The sequence below is a fragment of the Rhagoletis zephyria genome, unplaced genomic scaffold (genome assembly GCF_001687245.7).
Source record: "Rhagoletis zephyria isolate East Lansing unplaced genomic scaffold, Rhagoletis_zephyria_1.1 Rzeph_scaffold_00434, whole genome shotgun sequence".
Classification (NCBI taxonomy): Eukaryota; Metazoa; Arthropoda; class Insecta; order Diptera; family Tephritidae; genus Rhagoletis; species Rhagoletis zephyria.
In genome coordinates this window covers 150,938-166,736 of record NW_016157518.1, presented here as the reverse complement: position 1 = coordinate 166,736, position 15,799 = coordinate 150,938, and the positions used below count along the sequence as shown (strand labels likewise).

The 15,799-nt window shown below is 33.5% G+C and overlaps 1 protein-coding gene across 4 annotated transcripts in view; it reads left to right on the top strand.

Annotated features, from left to right (window-relative positions):
- loh (thrombospondin type 1 domain containing lonely heart) overlaps nt 1–15,799 on the top strand; it is a 125,187-nt gene that overhangs the window by 96,174 nt on the left and 13,214 nt on the right. The window lies entirely within an intron of this gene.

Genomic DNA, 15,799 nt, shown 5'->3' with positions numbered 1-15,799 from the left:
GTTATAAGAGAATAGATAAAAAGTAGTTGATTCGTCTTCAAAAAAATTATTTCCCAAAATTTTATTATTATTTTTTAAATTTTTTTACCAATTTCTGTGAAAAATTCTTATACAAAACTCAAAATATATAGGTAAACTGTTTATATAGTTGATGGTTCTGCGGCTACAGAGATGTAGCAAGTGTAGGTTTTGGTTTCCACACCGTGGCACATTGCATTTTTGCTAAGCTGACAGGTAAATCTGGTTTTTCTTTTGGTACATATTTAGCTTAAACAATGGCCGGTATTGTGAGCTCACGGGTTTGGAAGCAGCTTAAAAATTTTCTCAATTAAAAAAAAAACAGCTTTAGAATAACTCCTCCAAAACCCCCTCTAAAGTCCGCATTAAAAATGTTCTCCTGGAAGCCCTTCTATGACTATCGAAAGTAGAAGCGCTTCAGTTTGAGCCACTCCATCCAACAAAACAGAGGAGGGTTGTTTTCCAGGAAAACCACTCGTACAGTCCTCGATGAGGTGGGTGTATACCCAACGTTGCCGGTTTGCTTAAATTTAATCAAAATTTATTAATTTACCCTGCCTGTTGAAATGTTAAATTTTTCTTCGTTTTGCTAAGTTTTTTTGATTAAAATAAAAAAGGAAAATTTTCCTCAAACATTCATGGCCATAAGAGTTACAATTTCAATAAAATTTTCTATTTTATTTTGGGAAGACTGTTATCCATATCCCGTAGTTCCTGAAAATGTTGCTCTACGTAACTTTTGACCCGCGGTCGTCGCATTTTTAAACCTCCGATTGAACTTCTGCCATGAAATCGCTGCTCATAAAAACCATTTTCCGTTCGGAGGCAACCTAGAACTTTAGGTCTCTTCATGCAAAAAAACATAACGAAAGGGCAGCTAACTGTTGTAGGAGTATATGTTGAAANGTTCGGAGGCAACCTAGAACTTTAGGTCTCTTCAATGGCGTGACAAGATCAACATGATTTTGGAGTTTTATGCAAAAAACATAACGAAAGGGCAGCTAACTGTTGTAGGAGTATATGTTGAAAGCCTGAAAGAATGTGTAGGTAAATAATAGTTAGTTTTTAAACTAGCAACTGTTAGACTGTAAAATCCTTACTTTTGACGACAAAACTGAGCCTTAGATTGCCTTTACTTACTCACTTGCTTACTTTTTATTTCTATAACCAATTTACGGAGCTTGGTAAGAAAAGCCCAAATACGGCTTTATACAAACCAAGCATTTTTCGTTTTATCAAAACCCCGTTAAATAAGTTGCTTAATGTTTTCGGGATTTGGTAAATTTTTCGATCGATTTTAGTAAATTTTATTGTTCGACCGCGGCAACACTGTATAAAGCATGATTCAATAATAAAAGGTTTGCTCAGAAAACAGTTGTCTCGCTCCCTCTTGATAAAATCGGCTCCCTTAGCAGATCACTGTGTATTGGTTAGTGTGAGTGTGCTTTTTATTTTACTTATAATTTTCTTCATTTAAATATCCAAACCGTCAAAGGCTCCCGAAAGCTACTCGTAGCATTTTCGTTGAGGCGCTTAGGGTTTTCCGCACGTTATTGGCTATTTTTAGTATAAGTACCAATAAAGATATCCAGCCCCACTATGCCACTAATTTTGTTTATCGTTTTTTAAAATGTAAACAAACAACTTTTTATTATTTTGATGACTGAGCTTTAGAAGATTTATTTGGTATTACGAGTATTTTTGTACCTATTGTTTAGTATTGGTTATTTTTGTATAAATTTATAAAATCTAAGTTTATTCGTAAGAAAGGTCAATAATGAGCTAATAATAGAACTATTCAAGAATTGTTTAGCATAATCTTGAATGAAATTATTCTCCTCAAATTGTATGAATTGTGCACGTTAACGTCTAAATAATTTGTTTAAATGTTTTTCGCGGATGTGTATTTTATTTTCTTAACTGTTTCAGTAAATACTTAATTGGAATCTATGTATAATGCTCGTCTTTAATTTCTTGCATTTTACAGGAAATATGTATGTATCTAGTTGCTTAAATTTATAATTTGAATAGAGAATTTAGACATGTGAACGATAAGCTGAGGGTTTGCATATATTTGCCATTTACCATCGGGGATTGGCTAGGAAAACAGAGTTGTAAAATTCGATTTTGTTGCATTTCTCTTAAATAAAAAAATCAATCTCATATATCACTTCTGGCGTCTGGACAGTGCCAATCAGTTATCCAACGCACGACATCCATTAGTGTCATTGCACACACATTCTAATGTATGTAAGTAGAACTACGATACGAATTTGTTTTGTAGGCTCGTTGACATTTACATGACGGCTCCCACAATTGGCGAGTTGTAATAATTTGTATGGCCCACCAGAGCACCACTAACCAGACATGTCTATCGGTCTATCTGCCTTTTCAACTTGCCAATCAGTTGTGACGTCGCCCGCCTGCCAATGCGATATGGTTGATGTGCATGCGCAATGTGTGGCTTGGTAGGCGCGATCGTTGTTGTTGTTGTTATTGTTTTAGAAACTCTGCGGTGAAGTCAATAAATATAAAAACACGCAAGTGTCAATTTCAATGTCAAAATTGGCACATAAAAGTGTTGACAGCTGAGATGTTACATATTTATACATGCGTGTACATTAGAGTGGTCCAAAAACAATAAAGTAAGCATTTTAATGCGGCCACCTCCTAGGATTGTTCTACACCGAAAAAAGAAGCCTCTCTTTTTTATCTTGAAATCAAAAAATATTTAGGTAGAGTGGAATATAAAGGTTTCCATGTATTTTATATGGGAAAAAAACAACTTTTCGTAGAAATGATATAAAATTCTTGAAAATCAATATGCTGCCTTAAAATTCCGACTATACTTTTTTGAACACACCCTAGTGTACATACACATATGTATGTATATGAAATAGCAATGTAACGAAGACATAATTTATATTTTTATACAGTGCCATGCATTTTCTTTCGGCGCATTTCATACTCAAACGCAGAATTTATCGCTTACAGTGGCATGTATGTATGTATGTACATGTATACATATGTATATGTAACGCCACGCAGACTGACAGTTATTAGGCTGCCATGTAAAATTTTTTGCCAAAATGTTCAAAAAGTAAGTGGGTGTCTTTAAAGTGTTTACTAATATATATATGATGAGGCAAAGAAAATTTTCATTAGTAGAGTCGACGACTTCATATGCATGTATGAAGTTTGTTAAACCCCAAAAAAAAAACAGAAAACGATAATAAAAGGTATGATTGAAATTTAATGTCGTTCTCATAGCTTTGTTCCCAAGAAAGCTTAAAAACGTAAACCGAAATTAGAACCAAACATTCGGGAGTGTTTTCACAAGAACTAAAGTGAGAATAAAACTATCGAGAACGTTCTCTACGGGTATTGTATAAGGAAGAAACCCAAAGTGAACAAAATGCGAACAATACTTTCGGGATCAGTTTTAGGAGAACCAAATAGGAGCAAAAGTCTCCGGAACGTTCTGGCAAAAAACAAAACGGGAACAAAAGTGTAAGGAGCTTTCTCTCGAAGAGCAATTTGGGAACTAAAGTCTCGGGCATGTTTTGCCAGCAAACGAAAGCGGAACAAATTTTCTCTGAACTATTCACGATGAATGGAAGCGATAACTAAATTTGTGTTATAGCGCTGCATTAGTTGGAAATATTTAAATATAAAAATTAATCAACAAAAAAAAAAACAACTGAAAGATATTTATGCAAATTAAGTCAACAAAAGACTTAAGATACGAACTTGTCTTGCAGAGAAAATTAAAAATTGTCTCTAAGTTTGTTCTTACATGAGTATATTAGTTAAAATAACAAACGGCGTTAAAATTTCATTTGTTAAAAAAAAATGCATGAAAAATATGGCTCAGCGCTCACCAACTCTTCTTGGTTGATATTGAAAGTCAGTTGCACGAAAAGAGGTCAGTAATTATGCTTAAGTGTCATCAAGTTGTTTCCCGAATTCCCCAGCTAACAGGGTCGTGAACCGCATTTCATAGGTGTTCCATTAGTGGACTGTTCACCCTAATTATAAATGATTAAGCTTTCCTCTGGCTTAGAATAAACAATCGTGGTTCTCATTGAAACGAGTTTTCATCCGAACTCGCAGACGACCCTCGCATTAAGTTCTCAAAACCTTTGTACTCGTTTTGTTCTCTAGTAGAACGCTCCTCAGACGTTTGAATTTATTTGATCCTCCCTGAAAACGTTCTCGATGCTTTCGTTATAATTTTTTTTTCATTGGAAACGTTCCCGAAAGTTTCGTTCTCGTTTTGTTCCTTCTGAGCACGTTCCCGAGAGTTTTATTCGCATTTTTTTTCTTTACGGAAACGCTCCCAAACCTTTTGTTTTCATTTTGTTCCCATTCCAACTGTTCTCCATACCTCTGTTTGCGCTGGTTCTTTTGCTGGAACGTTCTTGACATTTTTTAACCGGCTTCAAAAAAAGGAGGAGATTATCAATTCGTCGGATTTTTTCTATGTATGTTACCGCATAACTTTGGACCACGTCAGCCGATATTTTTTGCATCGACGCCTCCTTTTCCGATCATTGGGTCATGAAAAAATAACGGTACTCCTAAATTCTTATATGATAATTAAAGCGGTTTTGTTTTTTGCTTAAAAATTACTTCTCGTACAGAATTAAACCAAAACCGAAACGCGCTTTAGGTCACTGAAAAAGACGGACATCACCTTTTAAATACTGAGTTCCTCAGTATATTCGCCTTTGTTTATACGAAAACTCAAGTAAAATTACATACATATATATGTACGTAGGATATATTTATCGTTATAGATCGATATATTTATCGCCATTATTATCTTTATCGATTGTTGGTAGAGTTATCGATATTATTATCGATCTCGTAATATTTATCGGCTTATAATCTTGATTGATTATCAGTAATGTAATCGATATTATTAGCGATATTGTTATATTAATAGTCATCTTATCGTCACCTATTTTTTATAGCTTTTATTATCTATACATACATACATGTATATCTATCGATACCGTTTGTCACCTTTTTGATAGCATAGTCCTTAAGTTGAACACGCTCAAGCTCTTTGGATCGCAGTCTTCTGATCGGAGATTCAGTTTAAGTTCAAAAGTAAGTTGCATGGTGTTTTTCACTACCGCCTGGGAATTGATACTATTACCCATTACTGGTGTCATAATATAATATCCAGTGTCGAATAAATATTTGGACAGGAATTAAAAAAGGGTTAGAGAAATTTCGCTAAGAAAATAAGAAATTTTAAGATCAATTTCCGTCGATTATTTATTCGAGTCTTTTTTTAGGGCTTTCGATTTATGAAACGAATAGAAAAAAAAATCGTTTTTGCAGCCTTTGATTAATCGATTGCCCATTTAATGCATTCATAAATGGCTTGGCAAGTACTACCGTTCGGACTTCTCGCTGGGTGTAATTATTAAAAAAAATATATCAAAACTACTTTTAAATATTTATGTAAATGGAAATCAAGGACAATTTCGCATTAACTGCTTTTATTTTCACCTGTTTACTTAACTAAGCAATTACATACATATTTAGATCCAATTATAATTGAAAACAGCATGCCCGTAAGCTAACAAGCTCGTGAACATTTGCACATAGTTTTTTGGTTTTCTTTTTTTTTCGACAAATTAATTTCGCGAAACCTCTAATTAAGCTATAAATCCATGCAAAAATGCTAATATATCTAAAAATGCACAAACTAATTTAATAAGAAATCAATTTGTAGTTATTTTGCCAAAGGCGCTATTTAAGCTATAAAAAATTTGTGCGAACAAATATTTACTACAGTCGGACAACGGCGTCAACAGGTGATTAACTTAAAATGCAGAGTTTGGATTTACGTGCGCAAAAGAAATCTATTCAACGCCATCGTCTAGGTTTTACGACCGGAGCTAATTTGTTTGGTTGAAAACTATTAAAAATGGAACACATTTGCGAGAGTTACTGAAAAACAAATAAAGGCCATTTGGAGCACGTTTAAATGCCGAAATTATGTAAATTCAACTATATTCAATAATCATAAAATCCAAAGTGTACCGATTTTATGGAGATTAGCGCTTAAAATGCAGAAAAACATCTAAACTTAAACATAAAATAAAACCAAACGATGACAAATAAGAAGTGAAAGAAATAGCTATCATCACTATGGTATGCCATAGTCTATTAGGGGTAACAAAATGCAAGATGTTTTAGCGGAAATGTGGCAGGTGATAGGTACATAAAATTATTGGGCTTATTGCAGTTTATTGAATGGGAAAGTTGTGTATTTTTTTAAGCGAGCGTGCTTTTTATTCAGCTGCTGCAGCGTTCGGACTACTGAAACTCGATTTAGGAGTAAATCATTTCATAAATCTTAGTAAAAACAAAATTTCTGTGTATGTACATCTACGTTTTTTTTTCGTTTTCAAAAATTTAAAAATTTGCCATTGACAAGTAAATAGAAAAGCATGTAAGAGTAAATAGTAAACCCGCATGGCGTTAAAACGCCAAAATTGAATTTAGCTTTTTAAACAGAGAGCCCTCTTCAAAAACCTAAAAAAATATTCCAAATGTAAGTCAGAGCTTTAGGCGATCAGTGTGAAAATTCTAAGGGAAGAGAGATGTGGCATCGTGTTGTAATTTCATTATTATTGCACACAAACCGGCCAAACTTTTTATTTGATATTTCAAATTCGAAGGAACGGCGCAGATTTGATGACCGTCACAAAAATTGCTCTAGCGGATTGTATATATTTGTGTAGTTAGATATGTATAGATGACTTTTCGAAAAGGTGGCAACTCTAATCAATATTATTTTCTAACTAAAGTCTTCCTAAATCTCCTTCAATTGAACCAATATTTTAATATTTCATATAACTTGTATATAAGTTAACTAAATTCGAGTTTTCAAACCTGTGGCAACTCTGTTCAAAAGAATTTTGAAACTAATATCTTAAATTTCTTTCGTTTGACATTGTAATGCAAGTTCAATTAACCAATAATTTAGTTTGAATTCGATTTCTAAATAAGCGGCCACTCCCCTAAATATAGTACACAAATAAATCCTTTCCAAACACATTTCAATTCATCCCCATATTTTAATATTTCATTTAACTTATTACATAATTTGAACTTAACTTTTAAAACTAGTGGCAACCCTCTTTGAATACCTCCTAAATAACAAAAATTTCTTTACCATTCTTCCGTTTTCCCCCATATTTTATATTAAAGATTCAAAATATTTTCGAACTTATACATTCTTAAATGTCCTTTGTCTGACACCCATATTCATGTGTCTATTTAAATTAAATCTGACTTTCCAAACATGTGGCAACCCTTCTAAATGTAGTTCATAAATAAAGCTATTTCAAACTCATTTCGATTTATACCCATCTTTTAGTAATTCATTTAACTTATTAAACTATTTGAATTTAACTTTTTTAACATGTGGCAACCCTCTTCAAGCACCTCAAAACTATTCTAAATGTTCCAACTAAAGATTTCGTAACACGCATTCGTTTGGCATCCATATATTAGTTTTTAACATATATAACTTGTATATAAATTAACCAAATTCGACTCTTCCAACAGGTGGCAACCCTCTTCAAAAACATTTTCAAAGTAAAGCTTTCTTCAATCTCCTTCGACTGACATTGCGATACATTTGTCAATTAGCCGATGAATTTTTGAATTTGTTTTTTAAACATGTGGCAACCCCCTAAAATTAGTACAAAAATAAAGCTTTAGTAAACCCATTTCGATTGATTCTCATATTTTTATAATTCATTCAACATTTTAACTAATTTTCGTTTGACATTTTAATCAGGTGGCAACCCTCTTCATAAACCGCAAAAATATTCTAAGTGTTCAAGCTAAACATTTCTTAACACTTCTTGTTTGTTTGTTTGCAACTCATATTATATATTTTTCAAACTCAAACCTGCTTAAATTTCGTTCTGTAGTAAATCTACTCCTATCGGAGTTTGGTCCGAACGCTGATCTGCTGTATAATGTCTAACATGTTTTTTTCGAATATTAAATTTTGTTGATTTGCTGTATGAAGAATCATTACATAAAAAATAAATTGGGATTACATAAATCGCTTTACAAGAGTAAATAATTAGCATAATTACAACATTTTTTAACAACTAAGAAGGTCAGAGTTATAAATTTGAAACAAGTTTTGTATATAATTTGAAGTAGCGTAAGATCCGAACATATTGTCGATTTGCGCGCATCGGCTTGCCGGATACAACGCATTTGTTAGCATAGGTTGCCTAAAAAATTTCGGTCCAGGCTATAATTAATTGAAGATAATGAAAGCCATTTTTTTTTTGCAATAATTGCACTCATCTGTTTGCGGAACGAAATGGATACCAATGGAAAGGAAGATAGATAGATAGATGGAGACTCCATTACATTTTCTTATGGAGTGTGAGGCCGTTGCAAGCAGGAGGAATAGGAGCATAGGGCACCTGTGGCCAAGAGAGGAGCATATACACTCACTATCCCCGGGATCTATTATGAAATTTTTAGAGCCTCTGTAGGCTGGTCGAGGTGTTGTGATGAGCTAAGGGCACAATAGACCTACCGGTCGCAGTGCTACACCTATTTAATATCTATCTATCTATCTGATCGAAAGGAAACCGCGCCGGCATCCAAAAAACGATATGTTGCCTACTTTTTTCTAGTCACTAACAAGGGTTGCCACGTGTTCCAGTACGACTTTTTTTTTTTGTAATTCGCATCCATCTGCTTGCCAGTCGCGTTAGATTTATGTCAAATTCAAGGTAATTTTATTGTGAGTGCAGTTGTATAGGGTTGCCTGCGAAAAAGCTGTCAAAAATAGAAGTTGCGTGGATTTGAAGATATATAAAAAATGAGCAGCTATAATTTTTCACTGCCGGAATTGGTGCGTCATCGATGTGATATTTAACTATAGCCAGCAGCGGTATTCTGACAATCGCTATGTAAATTTTTCGTCGCCAAAATTCTAAAAGTATACAGCATGGAATACAGCTGTGGAAGTGCTGAGAACTATACCGAAAAAAGTCTCTCGAATAAAATATTATTTTGCAAGTCAACGTGTATTATTATTTTTAAACCTTTATATATAGTACATACATACATATACAATATGTAGTATGTAAGTATGTTTCAATGCATATTTTTTTGCTGCATAAATTGCTTGCCTTTGTTGCTGTTGCCATTTTATAAAAAAAAATCGTAAAAATTATCAAGAGCAACTGGCCACTGCTTACCAGCATATAGCAACATTGTTTATTGAAAAATTATTCCAAGCCATTAAATTCAAATACCGATCAACAAGAAAATTGTACGCATTTATTTTGCATATTTAAAAATATTTAAACGTCAAATTGCAAATTGGCCAATAAAACGATATCGACACATTCAATGGGCTGTTGCGCACATGTTTCGTGCATTGTAGTTATGTACACATGAAGGTACATAGAGTACGCCACTGCCAACAATAACAATAAAGTGTTTATGGTAAATCAAAAAATTTACACATATAACAAAAAAAAAAAGATTACAATAAAAAAAAATTAAGAAATAGAAAAGATCTTGTTTGCGGCGATTACTTGTAGATGCAGCGATTACTTGTAGATGCAGCGATAATCTGTTGCAAATTTACAAGTAAACATAAATTGACTAAAGGCCAAATTGTGTTGACGTTAAAAATGCAACTGCTGTTGACAGCGACCAGTAGTGGTGGCGGTGACGGTGACGGTGGCGGTGGCTTTTGTTGAGGTTCAACGAATCAAAAAAAAAAAAAAAAAAAAAAAAANAAATCACCTGAACACCGCAATTCGACAAAGCATCGCGCGCAAGTATAATAATATTGTTGCTTGCAATAAGCCACATGTTGTAACAACAAACATAACAAATTAAACAACAACACCAAAATTTGTCAGCAAACAGAACGGCAATAGTGGCAGCCAAAGTCTCGACTCCTTAAGTGAAGGATGATAGATGCATATCGTCGGTTAAAGTACAAAACCGCGTATCGTCATTCTGCAAAACCGCGTAACTGACATTGGCTGCCAAAAATTGGATTTGCTCACACAAGCTCTTGGCTCAATCTTTATCCATTCGTCCTGAAATATATTAGCCAGAAGTGCGATTTCTTTATAAAAAAAGAGAGAACCATTTAGAAATATGGGTGTTTTTACACTCTAGAAAATGATTTCTAAAACTTCACACACGCGGTTCTGCATTTTGTTGATACGCGGTTTTGCATTTTGTTGTTACGCGGTTTTGCACTTGAAACGACGATATGCGGAGACGTGGACATTGGTATGGAGACGGACGGCTGGACGGACAATTGGGCAGCTAGGCCATACAGTAAGATGTGTGAACAGCCAGACCACAATATAACCAGTAAACAACCTTCGGTGAATTTGGCGACTGCCTTCCTCGGGGATGAATATGCTAGGGATGAAATTATTGGTACACACGCCTTCCAAGCACGCAGGGTTGCTTTTTAGAAACAAAAAATAATTAACTCCAAATAGTTTCANGCCAGACAGCTGAGCGCGAATGGGCGGACAGTGGCAGTGAAGGCGGCGTACACGCGCTACGTTAAACGGTCGCTTAAGTTGTCGTTTCTAAGTATAATGTGTTTGAGTAACACTAAAAGCCTTATGGAACCGGTTTATTTGTGTTTTAGACGTTTTTTTTTATTACAGCTGAGTTGTTTTAAATTGTGTGTGCAGTGGCATGCAGTCGAGTGTTTAGTCGCATAACACTTCATAAAAGCTTATAAAGCAAAATCCATATGTAAACAAACCATTTTTTATATGAGCTGGCTGGCTGCTGGGCAATTAGCGGCGCATTTGCGAGTTATGCTACGTTTATGCTATAAATTAAATGAAAATTTGGAAAATACCAATTTTTCAGCGGTGCGAATTATATGTCTGTGTAATGTTTGTATACAAATATCGGCGTTTCCGCTTGAAATTGCAGTACATAGAGAGCTATTTTTTAAGTAGCCGTTTAGCAACCGCCTTGACTGAAAAGATAGCGGTATATAGCACGATGTAAAGAACAAAGATGGCGCCCATCACCGTACCGCTATTCCGCTCTAAGTGAATTTGACGGAATCGCTGTTTGTATGACGTCACCCTTGTGCAACTTGTTTACGTTTTCTTCTTCTTCTTCCATTCTTGCTCGCCTTTTCGTATTTCTCACTGGCAACTGTACCAGCGAGACGTCACGCAAAAATTATTCTCAAAAAATTTTCACTGATGCGCGCAATCTTGTATTCTATCATTCTTGGGTTTATACATACATACTCTAGGCCGTCAAGAGAAAATCCGGGCGTCGTCGGGCATTCCACAAAAAAAATTTCATTAAAAAAATTTCCAACGATCTCACTGAATATAAATACACTTAACTTTATTCTTGTAATATGTGGCGTATGATTTCTTTATTAAAAAACTTCGTCTAAAGGGTGAATGGTTTTTGCTATACTGTTGCAGTATTGCCAGACATTTTTCGTGAAAAATCTTTCCAGTGAAAATTAAATCTTCGAAAGTTGAAAAATACTGAAAAAAAAAATTCATTCGTTTAGGTCCTCATGGTATCATAATGTATCTAATCTACAATCCAGTTGGAGAACAGGAATACACTGATAGCTAATTAAACTAACATGCGCAGATCTTATATTTTATAATATGTATATACAGCAACGGTAGGTGGAAGGAAGAATTGACAATTTTAAATAAATATCAAAACCAATGAGACCAGTTAGAGCTTGGTTAATGCTTTTTATTGACAAAAGACGAAATACGTACATACACTCCTGCATGTCTTCATTTTATCTTCAAAAGAATAGTATGTACATTAGACTGCATCACCGAAAAAAGTTGCGATTTTTCCGCCGGGATTACAAAACTCATTTTATTTCAAGACCTCCACCAAAATATTTCGGAAAAATATTAAGATTTACGTGAGCTGGAACGATTTGAAAATACCTCGAAAAATGGAATTTTTTATGAATAAAAATATTTTCTCCAAGAGCTTTTTGAAAGAAGTCCCCTCAGATGACAAAGTACATTAAGCTCAAAAAATCTGCATAAAATTATTTAAAAATCTTTTCACCGGGATCGTAAGAATGAGATTTTTGATACTGTTTTTTTTCCTTTTTTCAAAGATTGATTTACGAAAAACTTGAATAACTGAGCCAAAACTGTTCTGATTTAGACTAATGGGATCCCAGTAGAAAGTTATTTTCACACTGTTTTTGTTTCTGTCCAAAAAAAGTCATTCGTGTCCCAATTCTTTTTTTTTTTTTAAATACCAACACATCTTAATCCAACTTTGAATGAGGTTTGTTCATCCTATCTTTCTCTTTCATCCTTTGGATGAGTTTATTAGCAAAGAAATAAAAAGGGTGAGAAGATACCTTTAAAATGACACCTCTTAGGTCTAAATCGGAAGAGCCAATCTTTGAAAAGAGTTAAAAAAAACAGTATCAAAAATCTCATTATTACGATTCCGCAAAAAAATTTTTTTACATTTTTTAAAAAGTTTTTATGCATATTTTTTAAGCTTAAAGCGTTTTGTCATTTGAGGAGATTAAAAAAAAAAATCTTTACGAAACTATTTTTATTCAAAAAAAAACTTATTTTTTGGAGGTATTTTCAAATCGGTCCAGCTCACCCAGCCCATTTTTTTTTGTATGGGGAGTGATGCAGTCTAATGTACATATGTATAGTTGGTTACATATTTGCATACGTACCCACCAGCAGTATCTAGGTGCAAGCCTAAAATATTTTGGCAAATTTTCTTTTTTCCCCAGCCAACACATTGTGGCTTTCTAATTCCGACTTTCTTATCAAATGACCTCACCGACACTTGTTGCATGCAAAAACATAGTTAACTGTACCAGTCAACATCTATTGCATGCTAAATAATAAATCTCGCTCGTATGAAAATACCTTTGTTATTGAATCGCATGTAAATTAGGGTAGTAGAAAAAAAAGTAAATTCGGAATTTGAATGTTCTCACCCGCTAGGAATGTTCGATACTGAAACAAATTTCCCCATGTTTTTTTTTTTTGTAAATATATAATCAGAAGTCGCTCAAAGCGCTCAAAGTTTGCCACGTATTTTATATGGAGAAAAAACAGGTTTTCGTAGAAATGGTAGAGAATTCTTGAAAATCAATGTTTTTCGATCGCAAAGCTCAGTTTCTCTTCAGGAGACTTACAATAATAATGCCCGATTGTTTATTTAATTTTTTTAATAGGTAGTAACTATTTTTATAAATCCCCCAAAAATTCCAAAAAATGCAATGGGCGGACCCCCAATAAACAATCTGGTATAATTTTTTGAAGTCTTCTGAAGAGCAGCAGAGTTTGTCGATTGAAAAGTATTGATTTTCAGGGACTCTATAGCATTTCTATGAAAAATAGTTTTTCCCACATAAAGTACATGGGAACTTTGAGCGCTTTGGGTGATTCAAAAAAAAAAGCGGTATAATTTGTTTTTTATATAAAACAAGCCTAAAGGGTGAGAGCAATAAAATTCCGACTTTGTTTTTTCGCATGCACTTTTGTACCAGCCTAATGTACATACATACATATGTACGGCAGATATGCTAGCGCTTGTAAATCATAAAAATTTGTATCTGTTAGGTTGTTAAGTGTATCTATAGAGATGTAAATTGTTGGCAAACATTTGCGATTTCACTGATTAATTTGTTGTATGGGGATCAAAGAGCAATGCATGTACTTGCATGTATGTAAATGCACAATTCAATAAGTTTATCTGTTTGCATGCGAGTTTGTATAGATGTGCGATGGAGTGAGCAGAATGCTGCTAATTTATGGACACATGGAAATTGTTAGAATATAGATTTTAATTTGTGATTTATGTTTGCATTGGAAAATTTTCTTGAACAATAAGTACCGTAACGTAGGTGTAATAAATTTGAAGATGGCGTGAGTGATTTGGCATTGTGCGTACGTGCGTGCGTACAACTAAGAACAGTAATGGCCAGCATGCGAATAAAAAATGAAAAATAATTATGTATGGCACTACAAAGCATGCAATTGTGTGTATGTATATTTTTGATCATATTCAGATAAATATGTAGTATTATTTTTTTTTCCAAAACTAAACCAAACTTTTGTGAACCTGTTATTTATAGATATTTTAAGAAAAGAACTAAATAGATAATTTTCATATTATACCTTTTAATCAACTTTTGTCGAATTAGCACTTCCTGCTAATAAATATCAAGCAACTTTAGGCCGCTTATGCAAATTTCTCTTTTTAATCGCATTAGTGTTCAGCTACTTATGATTTGTAAAAAAAAAGGTACATTTTTGTAATTTACCGCTTAATTATGCTTGGCTTAATGGGCGAATTAACACTTTTAATTAAAATGACAATATACGCAGGCGCAAACGCACGCTTTGCTCAGTTGAGAGTTATACTTTAATGGATTTAATAAACTCGTAAATTTCAATAATATTTTTTTTTTTTTTACCGACAGTTAAGAAAGTAATGCCGATTGTCAAAGGAAAACACTTCAAAATGGTGCCTTTGTTTACAGATTTACCGTAAATTTATTTGCATTTTTCAAGGGCATTTTTCTATTGCCCCTTTTTGAGAAGCTAAAAGGCAATTCATTCATGTTTCAATTTATTGTCACTTATGTTTAACATAAATACAGTTTATGGTTTAAAATGGTGTTGTTGTTGTTGTTTAAAATGTTGATAGTCTTAATTCACGGGATATCAGCTACATACAGTGGCGTTCAAAAATGTATGAATGGTGTCTAGTTTTTAATATATGTATACAATGCTTTTCAAGCTATAATTTTTTTTGATATTTTTTTAATAAAAATATGGTTCATGCTTTAACAAAAATTATATACATAAATCACACTCTCAAACTTTATAATGAACTTAGAAACATTCCAAAAATGCTTAACTAAATTTGGAGCTTTTTAACCAGAATTTTTTGGGTATGCAGTTAACAAGCTTTTAAAATTTTAGTAAAATGAGGGCAAGTTTTGAGCGGCTATAAAATCGCATTGATTTTTAATAATTTTCTTTGCTAACGTTTTTTGCGGTTTTTTCATATAAATAGCGAAATTTAGTAAAACTGGCGTTGACTTTTTTATTTTTTTCGCAAACGGTCTTGCGGATATTCTTCCATCAACAAAAGAAAAATTATTAAAAATCAATGCAATTTTTTTGCGGCTCAAACCTTACACTTATTTATTTTACTAGAATTGTATAAGCTTGTTAGCTGCATACTAGGGATGTGTAGTGGGGGGTTGAATGTCTGAGCGAAATCAAAGTTTAAGACATATATTATAAAATTTCATGAGAAATATTTTTGAAGAACATTTTAACCCATTAGCTCGCGCCTAAAAGGCTCATTTTGACCCTTACTTCAATAAATCCCGCAAAAAGCAAATTTGGAAGGTTGTTAGAAGATTGATATATTCTAGAAAATTATTCTCTGGTAAATTTTACTAGGGGTCTTCCCAGGTAAAAGCTTCATGCCACCAACGTAAAAGCCTCTAAACATTTAAAATAAAATATGAACAAAAAAACTAGTTTTTTACAAACAAAATTTTTAAATTTGAGTTTGGAATAACAGTTCCTTCTAGGCACAGATTTTTTGTCCCGATGCAGCAGTTCGAAAATCTAGTTTTTTTTTTTACTTGCATTCCTAAGACAAATGGAGTGCCACACACAGTGATGGCAAATTTAATCAGAAAGAAGAAAGTTGAAGA